The following is a 21,278-nucleotide window of genomic DNA, read 5'->3' as shown; positions in this document are numbered from 1 at the left end:
TGCAGAGGACTTCCTAGCAGTCTCCCTGGTTCAAATCTCCATGTGTCTCTCAAGATAAGGAATTACCTTGACAAATTTGAGATCCTTTTCCCTGTTACTTAACACCTCTCCATGGCTCTGCAATGCTCGCAGGATCAAGTCCAACTCTAGAGTGTGAGAGCAGCAGCGGGGCGGTTGGGAGAGCCAACTCCGCCATCTAGTCACCAGTGTAGACTCCCCGGGCTTGCAGCTGGCCCTACAGCCTGCTGCCAGGTGACCTCAACAAATCTCAGCCTCTCTGGCCTCAGTTCTTCCATCTGTAAAATGGAGACAATAGCAGTTCCTACCTCCTAGAGTTGTTATAAGGATTGAGTGAATTAATATCTACGAAATACCAGACAATACCTTGCACATAATAAGGACTATGAAAGGGTTCATTATTGTTACAGTTTTTTTTCTTTTTGAGTCAGAGTCTCGCTCTGTCACCCAGGCTGGAGTGCAGTGGTGTGATCTCAGCTCACTGCAACTTCCACCTCCCAAGTTCAAGCAATTCTCCTGCCTCAGCCTTCCGAGTAGCTGGAATTACATCACCACACCCAGCCTCAGTTCACTATTGTTACGATTTTGATAGGCAAAGGTCTTCACGATGTGGCCGCAGCCTACTTTTTCCAAGTGCAACTTCTCCCCCTGGATTCCCACATGACATCGCTGCTGGCCTGTGCCCCAGCATGCCACACCCGTCTGTGCCTACAGCTTCTGCATCCACCATTGCTTCCACCTGGCGCACCCTCTCCCCTCCTGCCCCACATTGGCCCAGCAAACTCTAACAGGCATCTGTTTACCACCTACAGCTTTCCTGACTTCCGGTCAGGCATACGCTCACTTTCCTCTGTGTTTCTGCTCATCCTGGCCACCTTAGAGCAATCCCCACGTGGATATTTCAGCTTCCCTGGCTCCCTGGGTAAGTAGCAGCGAGTTCCTGCAAGGCAAGAACTGAGCCACTCATCCCTGTACTCGCAGCCTCAAGTTAAGGGCCCTGCATATAGAAAATGATCAATAACAGCCGAGTGAATGAGGCCAGGCGCGGTGGCTCACGCCTGTAATCCCAGCACTTTGGGAGGCCGAGGCGGGTGGATTATCTGAGGTCAGGAGTTCGAGACCAGCCTGGCCAACGTGGCGAAATCCCATCTCTACTAAAAATACAGAAATTAGGTAGGCGGGGTGGCGCATGCCTGTAATCCCAGCTACTCAGGAGGCTGAGGAAGGAGAATCGCATGTACCCAGGAGGCAGTTACAGTGAGCCGAGATCATGTCACTGCATTCCAGCCTGGGTGACAGAGCAAGACTCCATCTCAAAAAATAAAATAAAATAAGCTGAATGAATTGAGTGCCGAACTGAAAGAGTGAGACAGTAACTAGGGATGAAGGGAGAGGAAAAAACAAGAAACAACCCAACAAGCGAGGCCTCCCTGCATAGAGGGAGAAGGGATGTGTTCGAATGAGAAGAAGCAGAGCAAGGTTTTGAATCACAGGAAGGAAAGAAGCTCAAGGCACACGAGGAAGAGCAAGCAGAACGTGGGACATGGACCATCTGAGGCCTATAGAGCTCACCAGGCCTAACCTATAAATGCTCGTGATAAGTTTAGACATGAAAACACAGACAGGCAAGGGGGAAATGAAGGCAGAGCATCGCTGTGTCTCAGCGTGTCCCCACATCTTAGTAAAGAGAGTTACAGGTGACTGTGAACTCGACAAAGGAGAAGGTTAAGGGTGGACGCATCTCAGATTAAACAGGAATCAAGTCAAACTCAGAGACAGCTTTTCCTTTTTTCTTTTTCTTTTCTTTTTCTTTTTTTTTTTTTTTTTTTTTTTTTTTTGAGACAGAGTCTTACTCTGTCTCCCAGGCAGGAGTGCAATGGTACAATCATAGCTGAATGCAGCCTCAAATTCCTGGGCTCAAGTGATCCTCCCACCTCAGCCTCCAGAGTAGCTGGGACAACAGGTGCGCACCACCAAGCCCTGCTAATTTTTTTGTATTTTTTTGTACAGAGAGAGTCTCGCTATGTTGCCCAGACTGGTGTTGAACTCCTGGGCTCAAGCGATCCTCCCATCTCGGCTTCCCAAAGTGCTGGGATTACAGGTATGAGCCACCACACCTGGCCAGAGACAGCTTTTTCAACATGTCTCTCCTTAGCGGGAAAGGAATAAATAGTGCTCGCAGGAAAGGAAGAAATCAGATCCATTCTGCAGGCAGGGAGCTCAGTGGAGAACCAGGAGGGGTGGGAGTGAAGGGGCAGGCATTCTAGCCCTGCCTTTCTTGATTCTCAGGAAGGAATGAGCTGAAAGGCCCTTGGCCAGTACCCTGTCAACCTGGATAGCTCCTGCCCTGTTCCTCCTCAGGTTTTAGGCTGCTGAGCTCTAGTCAAAGGACCTCGGACACGGTTCACATGGTCACCTGATGTGTACACAGCCAGCCCTACCCTGGCCACTAAGAAACAGGTTCACCACCTTGAACGAGGTGCTGTTTACAGTCAGCGGTCAACACAGACAGCATTTGGGTCTCATGCCCAAAGGTAAACATGAAAGAGAACCATAGAGGAAGCCACTCCCACATGGACCCAGACACATTGATCCAGACCAGGGGCTGATCCAGAGCAGGGCTGATTCCCACTTTGAAAGTGGGACAAAGCCTGTTTCCTGCAGCCTGCAGTGAACATGTGCACTGGGGTGGGGGAATCAGTCACCAGTAGTGGCCACTCAGCCTCAAGCTTCAGATCGATACAGATACAGGCACACAAGAAAGTAGAACTAGAAAAAAGCATGGAGGAAAATAATGTGGGAAAGACACAAAGGCAGGAAGGAGGAAAAGGAGCAAAAAAGAAAGAGGGGAAGTCATAAAGCGGCTCTAACAAAAAGAAGGCAAATCAACCAGGGCTCCTGGAGCAGAGCCCCACCACACACACACGCACGCACGCACGTACACACACACAAGGTGGCTTGGTTTAGTACAGAGGTGGTGGCAGTACACTGGGCCATAAGCACACCTCAAGCCACAGTTTCTTGGGATTCAAAAACCACACACGACCGGGCAAGGTGGCTCACGCCTGTAATCCCAGCACTTTGGGAGCCCGAGGTGGGTGTATCCCTTGAGGCCAGGAGTTCAAGACCAGCCTGGCCAACATGGTGAAACCCTATCTCTACCAAAAACACAAAAATTAGCCGGGTGTCGTGGCAGGCACCAGTAATTCCAGCCACTCGGGAGGCTGAGGCAGCAGACTCGCTTGAACCCAGGAGGCAGAGGTTGCAGTGAGAAGAGATCGCGCCACCGCACTCCACCTGGGCGACAGAGCGAGACTCCATGTTGGAAGAAAAAAAAAAAGAAGAAGAAAAAGAAGAAGAAGAAGCATACACAGTATTTTAGGGATTTTAGCGAAAAATTTACAATATGGGTAAATGCCCAAGATATGTCACTCTGTGGAAAAGGGAAGAAACAACACACAATACAAAAGCAATTGTGTTGACTATGCACAGAAAAGGTCTGGAAAATACATAAAAAATCTCACAGTGGTTATTTCTGAGTGGTGGGATTAGAGTTGATTTTTATACTCCTGGTCAAGTCTTTATATATCGTACAAAGGAACGGCATGGCACACTTTCCTAAATTTAAAAAAGCTGCCCTAAATATACCATATAGAAAGCCAAACTTTTCAAAAGCATTATAGAGAATTGTTATGAAATCCAGGAGGTAAATGCAGACCTCAAGGCTAGCTATATTTATATAATCATGGACATTTTTGAGACAATCTGAAAAACCTAACAATCTGGTTGTTTATTAACAAATGAACATTTGAAATCATTTAGACTTATCTTCAAGTCCAAAGAAAAATCTAAAGCAATCAAGCAAATATTCACTATCCTTCTGTCTGGTATTCTCCCATTTATATAACTATCAGAATATGCCCTGAGGAAGTGCTTGATACTTAAGAAGAACGGTACCCTAACACACTAAAAAAGTGACAACAGGAAAAAAAACAATCAGCCAGGAAGAAAAAAGGTTCTGAAAGAACTGATTATACACAATGACTGAAAAGATGAATTTAACACATGCATTTACCAAATCCTTTGAAAGGGTCATTTCCACTAAAGTGTTCTCCAAGTAAAATATAACGTTGTTTTCTCCAGAAGGTGCACATTTTAAAATTGGATTCTTAAAAGCTTATGAGATAATATACTAATAAACACATTTACAAAAGCTTTTTATGATATTAGCTTTTCCCAGAAATAAGCTATCCAGGTTTCCACATCATAAGGTGTAGTTGTGTAGTTATGTGTTTATGAATTAGTCATTCCTGGGGAAGGTGGGTTGTTTATTTGCCATGACTGTAGCAGAGCACGGCAAACCCAGAAAGAGAATACGATGCAGATGTCCCCTTTCTTGGTTATGCCCCAGTGGAAGCCGTAAATATATTGCCATCTGCACACCTCCGAGGGAAGGCCTCGCTTGGAAGAAAGGGTTAATTACATGAGCACCTTGTACGGGCTGAAATCCAGATATTTTCTAATTCTATATGAAAAGGGGAGGGGGGTGGGGGAACCTCTACCTTCTAACCTAGAATGCTGGGTCTAATTCAAGACTATAGAAATGCTGGGTGGCTTTTCTCTCCCTAAATAGAAACAAGGCCATGTTCCCATTCAGAGGAGACCCTTTAAGCTCAGCAGGCATGGACTTCAAGGGTCCCAGAATACAACAGGCTCCTTGCCCTACACAGCACCGCCCCCCTCCTCTCCTCACCCCATTTCCTCTTTATCCGGGGAGCTACAGGTCTCCATCCCCTCAGAATCTCTCCCTATGGAGCCGTTCACTTGATTTCCATCCATGTGAATCCCCCACCTTGCCCGGGCAGGACGCTGTGTGGACTGCTGAGGGCAGATGAGATTTGGGACCAGAAAGAGGCAGCTAAATAATGAATAAAAAGAAGCACCCCCAGCCCTCCAAGACCTAATTATTTGCTTGCCTGAATCCAATAAGAAAAACAACCCCATGAAAGGAAAGGATGACAAAGACAGAGGCTAATTCTTCTCAAACCTTCTGGAAATTCTAGTTCCGAAGAGGGAAGGTGTGGTCAGGGATTTGGGTGCAGATCAGACTTAGAGCCCCTGACAAGCCTAAACTACTCCACATCCGCCCATCACATGGGCTGGAGGGCAGGGTCATGGGGGGTTATAGGCACAAAGGGCCCCCACCAGAGGGCTGGCCCCTCCCCAGAGAACACAGGCAGTGCTCCTGTGTGGGGCTGTGAAGGAGTCTTTTTACTACTGTCCATGCCATGCCACTCCAGGACAACCTTTCCTCCCCTACGAGGGACACCCCCAATCATTCCAAACTCACCTCTCCTCTGCACCTGGGAACCAGCAGCATCCCAACAAATGCCCAGAAAGTTCTAGTTCCACCTCCGCCCCTGAGGCCCACAACATGGCTTTTATTTTCTCCAATCATACTTCACCACTTTAAAATTGCTTTCAAAAACCATATTTGAGGCCGGGCTCAGTGGCTCATGGCTGTAATGCCAGAACTTTGGGAAGGTAAGGCAGGCAGATTGCTGGAGCCCAGGCGTTTGAGATGAGCCAGCCTGGGCAACAGAATGAAGACCCGTCTTTACAGAAAATATAAAAAAAATAGCTGGATGTAGTGTTAAGCACCTGTAGTCCCGGCTATTCGGGAAGCTGAGGCGGGAGGATCACTTGAGCCCAGGAGGTCAAGGCTGCAGTGCACCATGATGGCACCACTGCCCTCTAGCCTGGGTGACAGAGTGAGACCCTGTCTCAAAACATAAAAATTAAAAAGCGTATTTGCATAAAATCGGTAGCTTGTATGAATGACATGAACTATATCAATTTCAATATCCTGGTTATCATATTGTACTGTAAACTTGTAAGATTTACCATTGGGGGAAACTGGATAAAGGGTATGCAGGCTATCTCTATTACTCCTGACAACTTCATGCAAATCTACAATTATGTCAATAAAAAATTCCATTTAAAAAACCTAAAGAACATATGTTGTAAACCTCATGTGAACAAAGACCAATCAAGAGATAATCCTACCTACAAATGATTACACAAACCCAGCCTGGGTTTTGCAGGTGCTTCTGCAGCCCATTTATTCAACAAATACATATGCCATCCCTACAATGGGCTATGCCAAGCATTATGAAGTGTATCTCTGCTAACGCTCTCATAAAATGAGTGTTGATGAGAGAAAAGTCATCTATTCTAGGTAGACCTGGCATAACTGACAATTTCATTTTTCTAATCAGAGGTGAAAATATTTTGACATTCAGTGCATTTGAAAATGCATTAAGTAACTGCTCTCTTTAGGTTGGGACATGGCTCAAGTCACAATTCATAAGTTACCCTGGTCCCAGCTGTCAGGAAAACATGAGAGTGACTGGGCGCAGTGGCTCATGCTTATAATCCCAGTACTTTGGGAGACTGAGGTGGGTGGATCACTTGAGGCCAGTGGTTCAAGACCAGCCTGGACAAAATGGCAAAACCCCATCTCTACTAAAATTACAAGAATTAGCCAGGCATTGTGGCAGCTACCTGTAATCCCAGCTAATCGGGGGGCTGAGGCAGGACAATCGCTTGAACCCGGGAGGCAGAGGTTGCAGTGAACTGAGATCGCGCCACTGCACTCCAGCCAGCGTGACAGAGTGAGACTCCATGTCAATAAAAAAGAAAACATGAGAGTGGACACCCCTTTGCCGAGTCACAATATTTATTACACGTTCCACATGGCAGCATCTACCCATTCCTTCTGCAGGCCACGTACTGACGACAAGTTTCTCAGGCAGCCAAGAGAGGTGAAATTTCAACCTGAGTTCGAGGGCAACATCCTGGGGTGCTTGCTTTGCTTCAAAATGAGTCATCAAAACCCTATACGCCTTTTGGTCAGGAAGTTCCAGAGATTTTAAACAAGCAAACGTGCCCCAGCTACGACAATCCCTGAAACATCCTGCTTCATTTTGCAGCTGTCATCTGTCTGGACCAGATGTCGCTCTCAGCTCGTGTAAGAAGCCCTGTGTAGCTGCCGCCACGACCTTCCCATAAAAAACGTTCCCAAGACACATTTCCCAGGCACAGATCCTTCCCAAGGTCAGAGGCTTGAGAGGGGGACCATCTTCCTTGGCATATTTATTGCTGATGGCACTTACCAAAGTATTTTTAATGCATTATCTCATCTGTTACTTACAAATAACACCTCCCCCTAGGAAAACCTATTGACTTCTAAAAAAAAAAAAAAAAGAAAGAAATTCAGAGACAGGGTCTTGCCCTGTCTCCCAGGCTGGAGTGTAGTGGCGTGATCATAGTTCACTGCAGCCTCCAATTCCTGGTCTCAAGCAATTCTCCTGCCTTAGCCTCTCAAGTAGCTAGGACTACAGGTATGTGCTACCACTCCCAGCTAAATTAAAAAAATTTTTGTTTGTTTGTTTTGAGACAGAATCTCGCTCTGTCGCCCAGGCTGGAGTGCAGTGGTGCGATCTCGGCTCACTGCAAGCTATGCCTCCCGGGTTCACACCATTCTCCTGCCTCAGCCTCCCAAGCAGCTGGGAATACAAGTGCTCACCACCACATCCAGCTAATTTTTTTGTATTTTTAGTAGAGATGGGGTTTCACCGTGTTAGCCAGGATAGGCTCCATCTCCTGACCTCGTGATCTGCCCGCCTCGGTCTCCCTAAAAATTTTTTTCGAGACGGTGTCTCACTATGTTGCCCAGGCTAGTCTCGAACTCCTGGCCTAAAGAGATCTTCCTGCCTCGACCTCCCAAGCAGCTGGGATTATAAGCATCAGCCACGGCATCCGGCCATAAACTCATTTTTTAAATGAAGAAACTGAGGCTAACTCTCTCAAATATTTGTCAATTCCTGGTTACTCAGAAATTGATGATTTATGATCATTTCAGTCTTTTTCTGGCCTCCTCCTATCTGCTTCTAGCAGTGGGCAGGCAGCAATCTAAAGAGAAAGAGAGAGTATGGATCTCAAGTTAGGTGAAGTAGCAGTCCAGCTCATGACTCAAGAGATGACTTTGCATTTAGCCTCCCAGAACCTCTGTCTCTTCATCTGTAACGTGGAGTAATACCACACTGCAGCACCAAAGGGATGATTAAATGCAACAACCTGGATACAATACGAGGTGGCTGCTCAAAACATTACCTCTTTGATGCTTGTTAAAAATAAGATTGGCTCAGCTGGGCACAGGGGCTCACACCTGTAATCCCAGCACTTTGGGAGGCCAAGGTGGGTGGATCACTTGAGGTCAGGAGTTCAAAACCAGCCTGGCCAACATGGTGAAACACAGTCTCTACTAAAAATACAAAAATTAGATAGGCGTGGTGGTGGGCGCCTGTAATCCGAGCTACTCGGGAGGCTGAGGCAGGAAAACCGTTTGAACCTGGCAGGCAGAGCTTGCAGTGAGCCAAGATCGCACCACTGCACTCCAGCCTGGGTGAAAGAGTGAGACTCCATCTCAACAAATAAAATAAAATAAAAATATAAGATTGGCTCAATAGAAATAAGAATTAACAACCAAAGTAGAATTTTTGAATTATCAGAGAATTTTAATTATATGCAAAACTCTCTGAATTCAGGGGTAATTGGGGATTATCTATAATTAATGGCTGAGACAGAAACACCCAGATGAATAGGACTTTTATTTTCGCTTATCAGAGTTGGTAAAGAAATGCTGCCCCACTATCTTATCCTTCAATTAGAAATCTACCATTAAACCTCTGCACATAACTGAAATGCACAAACTGCGTGCTTTATGGGTGACGGACAAACCCAAGCTCTCACCCACCATTCTCATCAGATTTCAACATGACCACTGTAAAGGCATAATGGAATTTAGGATTGATTATTCCTTGCCCAATATCCAGAACGTCTGAGGAATGTGTGTGCTGTTGAATGTGATGTTCTGCTTCAGAGAACTGACTTGTGAATGGTTCTTAAGTGCTCAAATATGAAGAATATGAAATACAACAAAATACATTTGGGATGAATTTGATCACTCTTTTTTTTTTTTTTTTAAGACGGAGTCTCGCTCTGTCACCCAGGCTGGAGTGCAGTGGCGAGATCTCGGCTCAATGCAAGCTCCGCCTCCCGGGTTCATGCCATTCTCCTGCCTCAGCCTCCTGAGTAGCTGGGACTACAGGTACCCGCCACCACACCCGGCTAATTTTTTGTATTTTTAGTACAGATGGGGTTTCACCGAGTTAGTCAGGATGGTCTCAATCTCCTGACCTCGTGATCCGCCTGCCTCGGCCTCCCAAAGTACTGGGATTACAGGCATGAGCCACGGCGCCCGGCCTTGACCACTCTTTTCTGCCTTGTCTGACATCAGCCACTAACACTAAACTCTCAAATTACAGTACACGTGGTGGGGGAGGGTAGGTAAAGCCACAAGATCAAATGGTACACCTTCTGAGAGCATCAGCCTTGCTCAACGTGAGTCTGCAAAAGCTCTGGAGATGGCCAGTTCATTTACTGACTACTCTCTGCACCTGGGAGTGCTCTGTGGCAATCGGAAAAGAGCTACCGAAGGAGAGGGGAAATACCAACTGATGGAAGACCCACCTGCCGAGGCCTCTCTGCTAGGTATCTGCAGAGTGTCCCATTTAATTTCTTACCTAGTCATTCAACAACCACGGGACAAAGAGGGGACCAACACCCAGGAGCTTTTATTTATTGTTTTGAGATATACTTTAACCAGGTTTTCAGACCCCATCTAAGCAGGGGTGTATTAGTCCGTTTTCATACTGCTATAAAGAACTGCCTGAGTCTGAGTGATTTATAAAGGAAAGAGGTTTAACTGACTCACAGTTCAGCATGGCTGGGGAGGCCTCGGGAAACTTACAATCATGGTGGAAGAGGAAGGAAGCAAGGCAGAAGGGGAAGCAAGGCACCTTCTTCACAAGGCGGCAGGAAGGAGAAGGAACGCAGGAGACACTACCACACACTTATACAACCATCAGATCTAGTGAGAACTCACTATCACGAGAACAACATGGGGAAAACCTACCCCATGATTCATTTACCTCCACCTGGTCTCTCCCTTGACACCTGCGGATTATGGGGATTTATAGGGATTATAATCCAAGATGAGACCTGGTGGGGAAATAAAGCCTAACCATATCAGGGGGCGATACACATCAGCCCCTTCAACTCACCGAGAGGTGAGAAAAAAGCACCGAGAACATCGTAGTGAAAACAAAAGAGTGGTAATCTCAGAGGTGAGAAAACTGGCTGATAGAGACACAGATGTGCTGGCAGATTATGAATTCATGTTTACTTAAAAAGATAAGTTGTTGCATTATAAACAAACCACCAAATTTACTAACAACTAAAATACTGGTTAGTACCAACCTATGATATATTTATGTATAAATTTTTAAAAACTCTTAGAGCTGGCCAAGTGCAGTGGCTCACACCTGTAATCCCAACACTTTGGGAGGCTGAGGTGGGTGAATCATTTGAGGTCAGGAGTTCGAAACCAGCCTGGCCAACATGGTGAAACCCTGTCTCTACTAAAAATACAAAAATTAGCCAGGTGTGGCGGTGTGCACCTCTAATCTCAGCTACTCAAGAAGCTGAAGCAGGACAATCACTTGAACCCGGGAGGCAGAGGTTGCAGTGAGCCAAGATCACGCCATTGCTCTCCTGCCTGAACGACAGAGAAAGATTCCATTTCAGGAGGAAAAAAAAAAAAAAAACTCTTAGAGCTTATTTTCATTCTCTAATCCAAATAGGAAATAAGTTTGCTGTTATCGGTCTTGGACTCTAGATATGAGTGCCAGCTGCTGGTTGCCCAACAGAATTTTGACAAAAGATGTTTATTCTCTGGCATATGCTCATTTTTTCTTCCAGCCCAGATAGAGTGCTCTCTGTCTATGCTGCTAGGCTCTGCCCTGCAAGCTATTCTCACTAACACCACTTCACTGCAGAGGACTCCATTACCTTAACAGGTTAGAAATAAGAGCTCAAGCTGGGCATGGTGGTGCATGCCTATAGTCCCAACTACTCGGGGCAGGAGCTGAGATGGGAGGATTGCTTGAGCCCAGGAGGTCAAGGCTGCAGTGGGCTATGACCGTGCCACTGCACTCCAGCCTGGGAAACAGAGCAAGAACCCATCTCTAAAGAAAAAAGAGAATGAGAGCTCCACAACTCATATCAGCCCATTAGGCATGTCACATCTGAACTCTGACCCTTCTCATGTTTAATAATACATGCTAACAGCAATATACAAATATCAGCTCTCTTTTTTGTAGTTGTTCCTGTTACTGTCATATTTTACAACAATTCTGTTAGATGGTCTTGAGACCTTCACAAATATGGTCCAATGCTTATAACCATTTATTCAAAAAAAAAAAAAATTCTTGGCCAGGCGCAGTGGCTCACGCCTATAATCCCAGCACTTTGGGAGGCCAGGGTGGGCGGATCACAAGATCAAGAGATGGAGACCATCCTGGCTAACATGGTGAAACCCTGTCTCTACTAAAAATACAAACATTAGCTGGCCACGGTGGCGCGTGCCCATAGTCCCAGTTACTCGGGAGGCTAAGGCAGGAGAACTGCTTGAACCTGGGAGGCGAAGGCTGCAGTGAGCCAAGATCACACCACTGCACTCCAGCCTGGCAACAGAGGGGGAGACTCTGCCTTAAAAAAAAAAAAAAAAAAAAAACAACAAAAAACTCTTCATAGGCCAGAAATTCAAATTATCCATTTAGTAATGAAAAATAAGTGAATTTTCATGAAATTAACAGAATTTGGACTTCGATAGAACACAAACTCTTGGCAGCACGCACTCATTCTTTCACTGAGTCGCAAGGGAGATAAGGGTCTTGGTATAAGATATAAGAAGCGCTGGGTGGGAATATCCTGGTGAAGTGGATCCGAGAGAAGCGTGTTCATTGTTTCAGAGAACAGGGAACAGTTCCCAAGAAAAACAGTGTTTGGTTTCTGTGATGAGCAACAAACTTCCTCCTCCAAAGGTAAGTGGCAAAACAATACGGTCTCCACACAAGGCATCTACTCTAAGAGATACCTTGGCTACCATCATAGAAGAACACCTAAAAATAACTGTGAAATATTTCCACCACTGTTGGGTTACTTTTGGGTATTCTTACTTTGAAAGCTTCTTTTTTTTTTTTTTTTTTTTTGAGATGAAGCCTCGCTCTGTCACCAGGCTGGATTGCAATAGCATGATCTCAGCTCACTGCAACCTCCACCTCCCAGGTTCAAGCAATTCTCCTGCCTCAGCCTCCCGAGTAGCTGGGACTACAGGTGCACGCCACCACACCCAGCTAATTTTTGTATTTTTAGTAGGGACGGGGTTTCACCATGTTGTCCAAGACAGTCTCGATCTCTTAACCTCGCGACCCGCCCACCTCGGCTTCCCAAGGTGCTGGGATTACAGGCGTGAGCCACTGCGCCCGGCCAAAAGCATCTCTTCTTTAAACTGCTACCCCAAATAGTAAAAAGCATTAAAGAATCAGACGACTCCTACCCAACTGCCCTTCGTCCTTTCTTACTTTTGCTACCCTATTCTTATTTCCCGCCTAGAAAGTAAATTCAGAAAGATAACACAACACGCAGAGCACCGAACATGTATCCTCAGAGTGGCCAGGTGCCTTTCTACATCCTTGAGTACAGCTGCTTATGGAAAATCAAACCTGCTCTGGCAGGGTTGTCTCACTGGCAGCAATGGTGGATGAGGACGATCCTGTCCTCACAGGCTGGCTGCAGCAACTGCCCTGGCCAGCCCCAGAGATGCTGTCCAAGCTTCCTGTAAGGTGAATTGAGGAGGCAGAGTGGAGGTCCTTCTGCAGTCACTACCTACTTTTTTCCTTTATCTACTAGGAAGCAAAGATCACATCCTCCCAAGTCCACCCTGAGATTCTAAGAGGACAGATCTGACAAAGCTCTGAATCAGCTAGTCCTCAAAGAGAGTCCAACCCTTTTAAGCAATTAAGAATTGGGAGGCCAGGAGTGCTGGCTCACACCTGTAATCCCAGCACTTTGGGAGGCTGAGGTGGGAGGATTACTTGAAGTCAGGAGTTCAAGACGAGCCTGGGCAACACAGCAAAACTCCATCTCCACAAAAATTAAAAATAAAATAGGGTTGGGCGCAGTGTCTCACACCTGTAATCCCAGCACTTTGGGAGGCCGAGGTGGGTGGATCATGAGGTCAGGAGTTCAAGACCAGCCTAGTCAACAAAGTGAGACCCCATGTCTACTAAAAATACAAAAAATTAGCCAGGTGTGGTGGCAGGCGCCTGTAGTCCCAGCTACTCAGGAGGCTGAGGCAGGAGAATTGCTTGAACCCAGAAGGAGGAGGATGCGGTGAGCTGAGATCGCACTACTGCATTCCAGCCAGGGTGACAGTGCAAGACTATTTCAAAAAAATAAATAAATAAAATAAAATAAGCTGGGCATGGCAGTGCAGACCTGTAGTCCCAACTACTCGGGAGACTGAGGCAGGAGGATCGCTTGAGCCCAGGAGTTCAAGGCTGCAGGGAGATATGATCACACCACTGCACTCCAGACTGGGCAAGAAAGTGGAACCCCATCTCTTCAAAAAAAAAAAAAAAAGAATAGAGAAATAGGAAATATAACAACAAGCTTTCATTACCACCTTTTTGTGCATTTCCTAGAATGACAGAGGATGTCTGCGACTCCTGGAGCTTTTCCTTAATATACCATACAGTGGAGTTTATCATGATTAGGAAATAAGAATCTGTATGACTTTGCATTTTTTTCACCCTGAAAACAAAGCCGATTTCTGGTGTTTTCATAACTAGATCACAGATCTAGCAATGCTTGTGAATATGCTGGTTCCATGTCAGATGGAGCTATAGTCTGCACTGGTTGTCAGGAAAAGCCCAGACTCGCAAATCTGGCTGCCCAGTCTGTGTTATTTTTCCTTCATTCTCTGAGCAAAACTTAACTCTTGCTGTTGCAGACCTAGAGATGCTGGAAGCAATAACACCGCCTTTCCCCACGGCTTTGATCCATGTTCCTCATTATTTCTCAAGTTTCACCAACATTTAATTGAACCCAAAGAGACAGAGAAAAATCTCTCTTGCAAACTAATCATTTCATCGTAAAAATTTTAAAAATAACCACATTAATCTTTCATCGAATTCAGAAACTATGACAGATAAGTCTGCCACTAAAAAGACAAGGAAGAGAAAATATAAATAAATAAACACAAGAGAAATATGTTTCAAATATCTACGTTATCTACCGTGGAGCTATCGCCCTGGGATTCTCAGACAATGACTGTCATGAAGACATATGGAATATGAGGGCTATGTGATTTATCTGAGTGTATGCGTGGGTTTTTTTTTTTCAATTTTCTGTAGCTAATATATCACAGTAAAGAGGAATTTTTTTAAACTACAGAATAGAAAAAAATAGACTCGTCACAGTAATGTCTCATCACCTAATAATCTATGGTTATAGTCACAAATCATTCAGAGAACATTAACCCCAGAATAACCTGACTGTTGTGAAAGCAAACTATCATGATCAAATCCACTTTTTGTTTATTCAACTAAATTCTAGTTTTCCACCAACACAGTAGTGGCCTGGGGCACAGTCACCTGCCATAACGTGGTTTTTTTTTATTTGAAACTTATCTGAAGTGATAATTATATTATGATAAAATATAATCCTGGCCCGGCACCATGGCTCACGCCTGTAATCCCAGCAGTTTGGGAGGACGAGGCAGGTGGATCGCCTGAGGTCAGGAGTTTGAGACCAGCCTGGCCAACATGGCAAAACCCCGTCTCTACTAAAAATACAAAAAACAGCCACACGTGGTGGCGCATCCCTGTAATCCCAGCTACTCAGGAGGCTGAAGCAGGAGAATCACTTGAACCTGGGAGGCAGAGGTTGCAGTAAGCCGAGCTCACACCAGTGCACTCCAGCCTGGGCAACAGAGCGAGATTTCATCTCAAAAAAAAAAAAGGAAAGAAAGGAAGGAAGGAAGGAAGAAAGAAACTTATCTGAAGTGATAATATGATGATAAAATGTAATCCTGACTGCTGTAGCAAAAGATTAAATGTAAGATTTTACACCACTTTATTATCCTAGGTGCAAATATTGTTCATAGGGCCAGGCGCAGTGACTCACACCTGTAATCCTGACACTTTAGGAGGCTGAGGCAGGAGGATCGCTTGAGGCCAGGAGTTCAAGAGGCCAGCTGGGCAACAACACAGTGAGACCTCATTTCTACAAAAAATATTAATAATAACAATAAAATTAGTTGGGCATGACAGCACACACCTTTAGTTCCAGCTACTTGGAAGGCTGAGGTGGGAGGATCACTTGAGGCCAGGAGGTAGAGGCTGTGGTGAGCTATGATCGTGCTACTGCACTCCAGCCTGGGTGACAGTGCAAGACCCTGTCTTTAAAAAATAAAATTAAAAAAATACTATTTGCAAATGCATGATGAACACATAGGAATATGTATCAGCAATGAACGTCCCCTCTGGCCTCAGCATGGACTCCTCTCGCCTTCCTCTCTAGGTCCTGCCGCACGAGCCTTCTCTTCCTCACTAATCACCTTTTTGTCATGTGTTTGTCCCCTCAAGAATGCCAGCTCTGGGAAAGCTTGGACCTTAATGCTTCTGTTGACAGCTGTATCCTCGGCATGTGCAACAGCAGACGGTGCATGGGAGAGGCTCGGTATGCATTTGCGGATTGAATGAATGAATGAATGCACTGACTTTGCTTCTGAGCTAAGAAATGCAGTCAACCACCTTCGCTCTCCACCACCTGCTCTTGGTCTCATTCAAAGTCAAAGGCATTCCCTGGCTGATTTGCTTTTGCTGGTTGCTGACTTGCTTTTCTACATGATTCAAAGGTCAACACAATCCATCAAAAGACCCATGCAAAGGAGGCATTCCGACACCTATTCCCAATCACTCCCTTCCCCTGTGCCTCAGACAGAAGAGCATTTTATTATAACTTGTTTATCCTTCTAGTGTTTCTTGATGCAAATATAAGTAAATTCACATACATATGTTCGTATGTCCATCTTTCTTTTTTTTTTTTTTTTTTTTTTTGAGACAGTCTTGCTCTGTCGCCAGGCTGGAGTGCAGTGGCATAATCTCAGCTCACTGCAACCTCCGCCTCCTGGGTTCAAGCAATTCTCCTGCCTCAGCCTCCCAAGTAGCTGGAACTACAGGCTCGCGCCACTACACCCAGCTAATTTTTGTATTTTTAGTAGAGACAAGGTTTCACCATGTTGGCCAGGATAGTCTCAATCTCTTGACCTCGTGATCCACCCATCTTGGCCTCCCAACGGAATTATAGGTGTGAGCCACTGCACCCGGCCGCCCAGCTTTCTTATACAAAGAGCAGCATACTCCATGCACTGTTTTTCACCTTGCGTTTTGTACTTGTTAATGTACCTAGAAATCTTCCCATTTCAAAACACTTTTTTTTTTTTTTTTGAGACAGAGTCTCGCTCTGTCACCCAGGCTGGAGTGCAGTGGCTCGATCTCGGCTCACTGCAACGTCCACCCTCTGGGTTCAAGCGATTCTCCTGCCTCAGCCTCCCGGGTAGCTGGGATTACAGGCACGTGCCACCACTCCCAGCTAATTTTTGTGTTATTAGTATACACAGGCTTTCACCATGTTGGTCAGGCTGGTCTCGAACTCCCAACCTCAAGTGATCTGCCCACCTTGGCTTCCTACAGTGCTGGGATTACAGGCGTGAGCCACCATGCCTGGACAGAAACACAGATTTTTATCATTCTCTTCAACAGCTGCATAGCGTTCCACTGTCGATACACACCATCACCCCTTTAACCAGTCCCTTATTGACTGATGGCCACTTGGCGGCTTCTAACACTGGTGTCACAAAGCTTCAATGATAATTGTGAGCAAATGTCATTTCATCACATGTGGGGGTGTATCTGCAGTAAAGATTCCCAGAAACAGGACTGCTGGGTCAAAGGGTAAATGTATCCGTAATGTTAGTTCATGGCACCAGATGCCCCTCCTGTAGGGTTGTTTAAAAGTACTGTTAGGTGCTATAAAGAGGTAGTGATTTTTTTTTTTTTTTTTTTTTTTGAGACAGAGTCTCACTCTGTCGCCGAGGCTGGAGAGCAGTGGCGCAATCACAGCTCACTGCAGCCTTGACCTCCTGGGCTCAAGTGATCCTCCCGCCTCAACCTGGGACCACAGGCACGTGCCGCCATGCCTGGCTAAGATTTAAATTTTTGTAGAGACAGGCCCTCACCATGTTGTCCAGGCTGAGTGATACTTTAAATGTATATGTGTGGTATAGGTCCTGAGAATGTTTTCCATTCTTGTCACGGGGACTGTTAACCTATTTCTTTACTTTCATAAAACACAGGCTCTTTTAAAATTTAAATCAATGCGGCATCCCCCACTGGTGGTCTGAGTTCACCTTCCCTATTAAACTTGCATCCAACAATTCTCTTAGGCTAACAGGTTTCCCCTCTAGCAACCTATTGGAAGAAAACAGCCCCTCTCAAAAAGACTTGAAAGCCTAGTTAATATGGGTGGAATTAAATTTTTATAAGAGCATTCAGGAATTCTAAATCAGCAGCAAATATTTTTCTCATCACAAGACACACAATGACATGGAAATAAAACATAAATGAATATTTTAAAACTTTATTCATTCCAATTCAGGGGATCCCCAAACCTAGTTTATATTCCCAGAGTTTTTAGTAATTCATGACTTTTTCACAGTGAGAATCTATAATGAGAAAATGGTGCCTATCTGCAGAAGCGATAAAGCGTTCTTTCCCACCCAAGCTTCTGGAGAAGGCATGAGGAAACAATATACTTTCACATGAGAATCTCAGATTTCAGGAAATTGACCTTCTGACTTAGAACATTTATTATGGGCGGGGTGCACCAAAGCAATGATCTGCTTTCATACTGGCACGAACTGGCTAAATACAAGTCATATGAGACTAAATTCACTCCTTTGTTTAATACGGTTTTGTATAACACCTTCAGTTTACTTTAAAATCATTTGGCACGGACAGCATGATATTCTCCACGGGCTAGTTGCTGTAAATGTCAATTCTAAAGACAGTCAGTTACCCTAATCAATAACTCATACTCCATCCACCAAAGACATGGACAAGAATGTTTTCAGCTGTTTGCTTCATATTGTCCCAAACTGGAAACAACCAAATGTCCATCAACTACAGAAAGGAACCTAAACTTTATATGATGGAATTACAGAGCAATGGGGAAAAAATGAACAACTTTTACATGCAACAACATGAATCAATGTCATAAAACATAAGTGCAATTCCATTTATATGGAATTTAAAAGCAGGCAAAACTAATCTAACGTGACAACAGTCAGAACCGTGATTACCAGGCTGGACATAGTGGCTCATGCCTGTAATCCCAACACTTTGGAAGGCCAAGGCGGGCGAACTGCTTGAGCCCAGTAGTTTGACACCAGCCTGGGCCACATGGCAAAACCCCTGTCTCTACAAAAAAATACAAAAATTAGCTGGGTGTGGTGGTGCATACCTGAAGTCTCAGCTACTTTGGACACTGTGGCAGGAGGATTGCTTAAGCCTGGGAGGTCAAGTCTGCAGTGAGCCCTGGTCATGTCACTGCACTCCAGCCTGAGCTACAGAGCAAGACCCTCTATCCTTATGCGAGATTCCTAAAAAGGTCCAGCCATTGGTTTGGGAAATTTCTGGCTGCCTGAGGCTCCTCCTAGGGTAAGAGAACCCTGGTGTTGGAATACTGGAAAATCTGCCTTGTGGGAAGCTTTCATCCAAAGTGGCACTCAGAGCACATAGTAAGGCACAGAGCAGGGACTCCTGATGACAGAACCACCACCCAGACTGTACTCGGCCGGCCGGCTGGCCTGCTCACACATTTCCTAAATAAGGGATCTTATGTGAATTTGGTATGAAACTTGCTTGCATTATAACCTGGCAATGAGAATGTAGGAGAACAGCTAACTGTCATTCACCTAAAATTTTACCTACTAAAAAACCTGAGCGCGGACAGCCAGTCTGGCTTAGTTCCATTCTCCAGAGGTTTGCAGATTATTAGGTGAGTGGCAACATAGCGCAGGCACAGAGGCTCACACATGTAATCTCAGCACTTTTAGGGGCTGAGGCAGGAGGATCACTTGAGTCCAGGATTTCAAGACCAGCCTGGGGAACACAGCAAGACTCCATCTCTACAAAAAAATTTAAAATTTGCCAGGCATGGCAGTGCACGCCTATAGTCACAGCTACTCGGGAGGCTGAGGCAGGAGAATCGCTTGAGCCCAGGAATTTGAGGCTGCATTGAGCTATGCTGTGCCATGGCACTCTTAACCCAGGTGACAAAGTAAGACCTTGTCTCTAAAAAAAAATTAAAATTCGGCCGGGAGTGGTGGCTCACACCTGTAATCCCAGTACTTTGGGAGGACAAGGCAGATGGATCACAAGATCAGGAGATTGAGACCATCTTGGCTAACACGGTAAAGCCCCGTCTCTACTAAAAGTACAAAAAATTAGCCAGGCGTGGTGGCACGCGCCTGTAGTCCCAGCTACTCAGGAGGCTGAGGCAGGGGAATTGCTTGAACCCGGGAGGCGGAGGTTGCAGTGAGCTGAAATCGCGTTACTGCACTCCAGCCTGGGTGACAGAGCGAGACTCCATCGCAAAAACAAACAAACAAAAAAATATTAAATTCAAAAACAGAATGACAACCTGCTGTCCACATAATATAGTAAGAAATTTCCTTATAAATGAAATGAAGACAGGAGCTAGAAGCAAGAAAAACTGGACCGATAAACACCTGCACAGCAAGACCCAACCAGGGGGAGGGTTTCAACAGCCCCCACAGAGCTCTGCTGCTGGCCCCTTCCTCTTCAGCATTTTTACTGGTGACTTGTACAGAGAGAGGATATGATCATCATGTTTGTGGACAACCCAAAATTAAACTAAACTCAGAATTCTAAAAAGATCTTGACAGGCTGATATAATGAGCTGGATCTCACAAGACTGTGCACAAAAATTAACAACTCAGAACAAAACAGGCAAGGCTCCATGATAAAATGTATCATAGTTGTTACATTTAAAACTTTAGGGGTCTTGGATAACCAGCAGTTCAGGTAAGTCCATGTAAGTCAGAAGTGTGTTGTGGTTGCCAAAAATGAAATGCCTGTATTATATCTCAACGAAAGTTTCCTTTTAAAAATGTAATGCAACATATTCATACACCAATATTCCTAGCAGCATGATTCACAATAACCAAAAGGTTACTCAGACAGTCCATGGACAGATGAATGGGTAAGCGAAATATGGTCTAGCCATACAATGGAATATTATTCGGCCTTAAAAAGGAAGAAAATTCTGGCCGGGCACAGTGGCTCATACCTGTAATCCTAGCACTTTGGGAGGCCAAGGCAGGCGGATCATGAGGTCAAGATTTCAAGACCAGCCTGGCCAACACAGTGAAACCCCATCTCTACTAAAAATACAACAATTAGCCGGGCGTGGTGGCAGGTGCCTGTAATCCCAGCTACTCAGGAGGCTGAGGCAGGAGAATCGCTTGAACCCAGGAGGTGGAGCTTGCAGTGAGCCAAGATTGCATCACTGCACCCCAGCCTGGGCGACAGAGCGAAACTCCATCTCAAAAAAAAAAAGAAAAGAAGAAGAAGAAGAAGAAAAGTCTGACCCATGCTTCAAACTGGATGGGTCTTGAGGACTGAGTGAAATAAGCCAGTCATAAAAAGGCAAATATTGACGAATCCACTTCAACAAGGCCCCTAGAGTAGTCCAATTCATAGAGGGAGAAAGTAGAATGGGGCTGGCCGTAGACTGGGAGGAGAGAAGATGAGGAGTTGCTGTTGAATGAGGGCAGAGTTTCTGTCTGGGAAGATGAAAAAGTTCTGGAGATGGATGGTGGCGATGGCTGCACAACAATGTGAATATACTTCATGCCACTGAACTGTACGCTTAAAAACAGTCAAAATGGGCCAGGCGCGGTGGCTCATGCCTGTAATCCCAGCACTTTGAGAGGCCGAGGCGGGAGTTCGAGACCATCCTGACCGATATGGTGAAACCGCGTCTCTACTAAAAATAAAAAAATTAGCCAGGCATAGTGGTGCATACCTGTAATCCCAACTACTCGGGAGGCTGAGGCAGGAGAATTGTTTGAACCCAGGAGGCGGAGGTTGCAGTGAGTCAAGACTGCACCACTGCACTCCAGCCTGGGCGACAGAGTGAGACTC

General features: G+C 45.5%; 1 protein-coding gene and 1 pseudogene across 6 annotated transcripts in view; both read right to left on the bottom strand.

The window, feature by feature from the left end:
• Window positions 1–21,278, bottom strand: part of CAMK1D (calcium/calmodulin dependent protein kinase ID) — a 481,509-nt gene that overhangs the window by 356,630 nt on the left and 103,601 nt on the right. The window lies entirely within an intron of this gene.
• LOC112441089 (U6atac minor spliceosomal RNA) lies at window positions 17,260–17,402 on the bottom strand (annotated as a pseudogene).

The sequence above is a fragment of the Pan paniscus genome, chromosome 8, assembly GCF_029289425.2.
Source record: "Pan paniscus chromosome 8, NHGRI_mPanPan1-v2.0_pri, whole genome shotgun sequence".
Lineage (NCBI taxonomy): Eukaryota > Metazoa > Chordata > Mammalia > Primates > Hominidae > Pan > Pan paniscus.
This window is presented reverse-complemented; position numbering and strand designations above follow the sequence as displayed.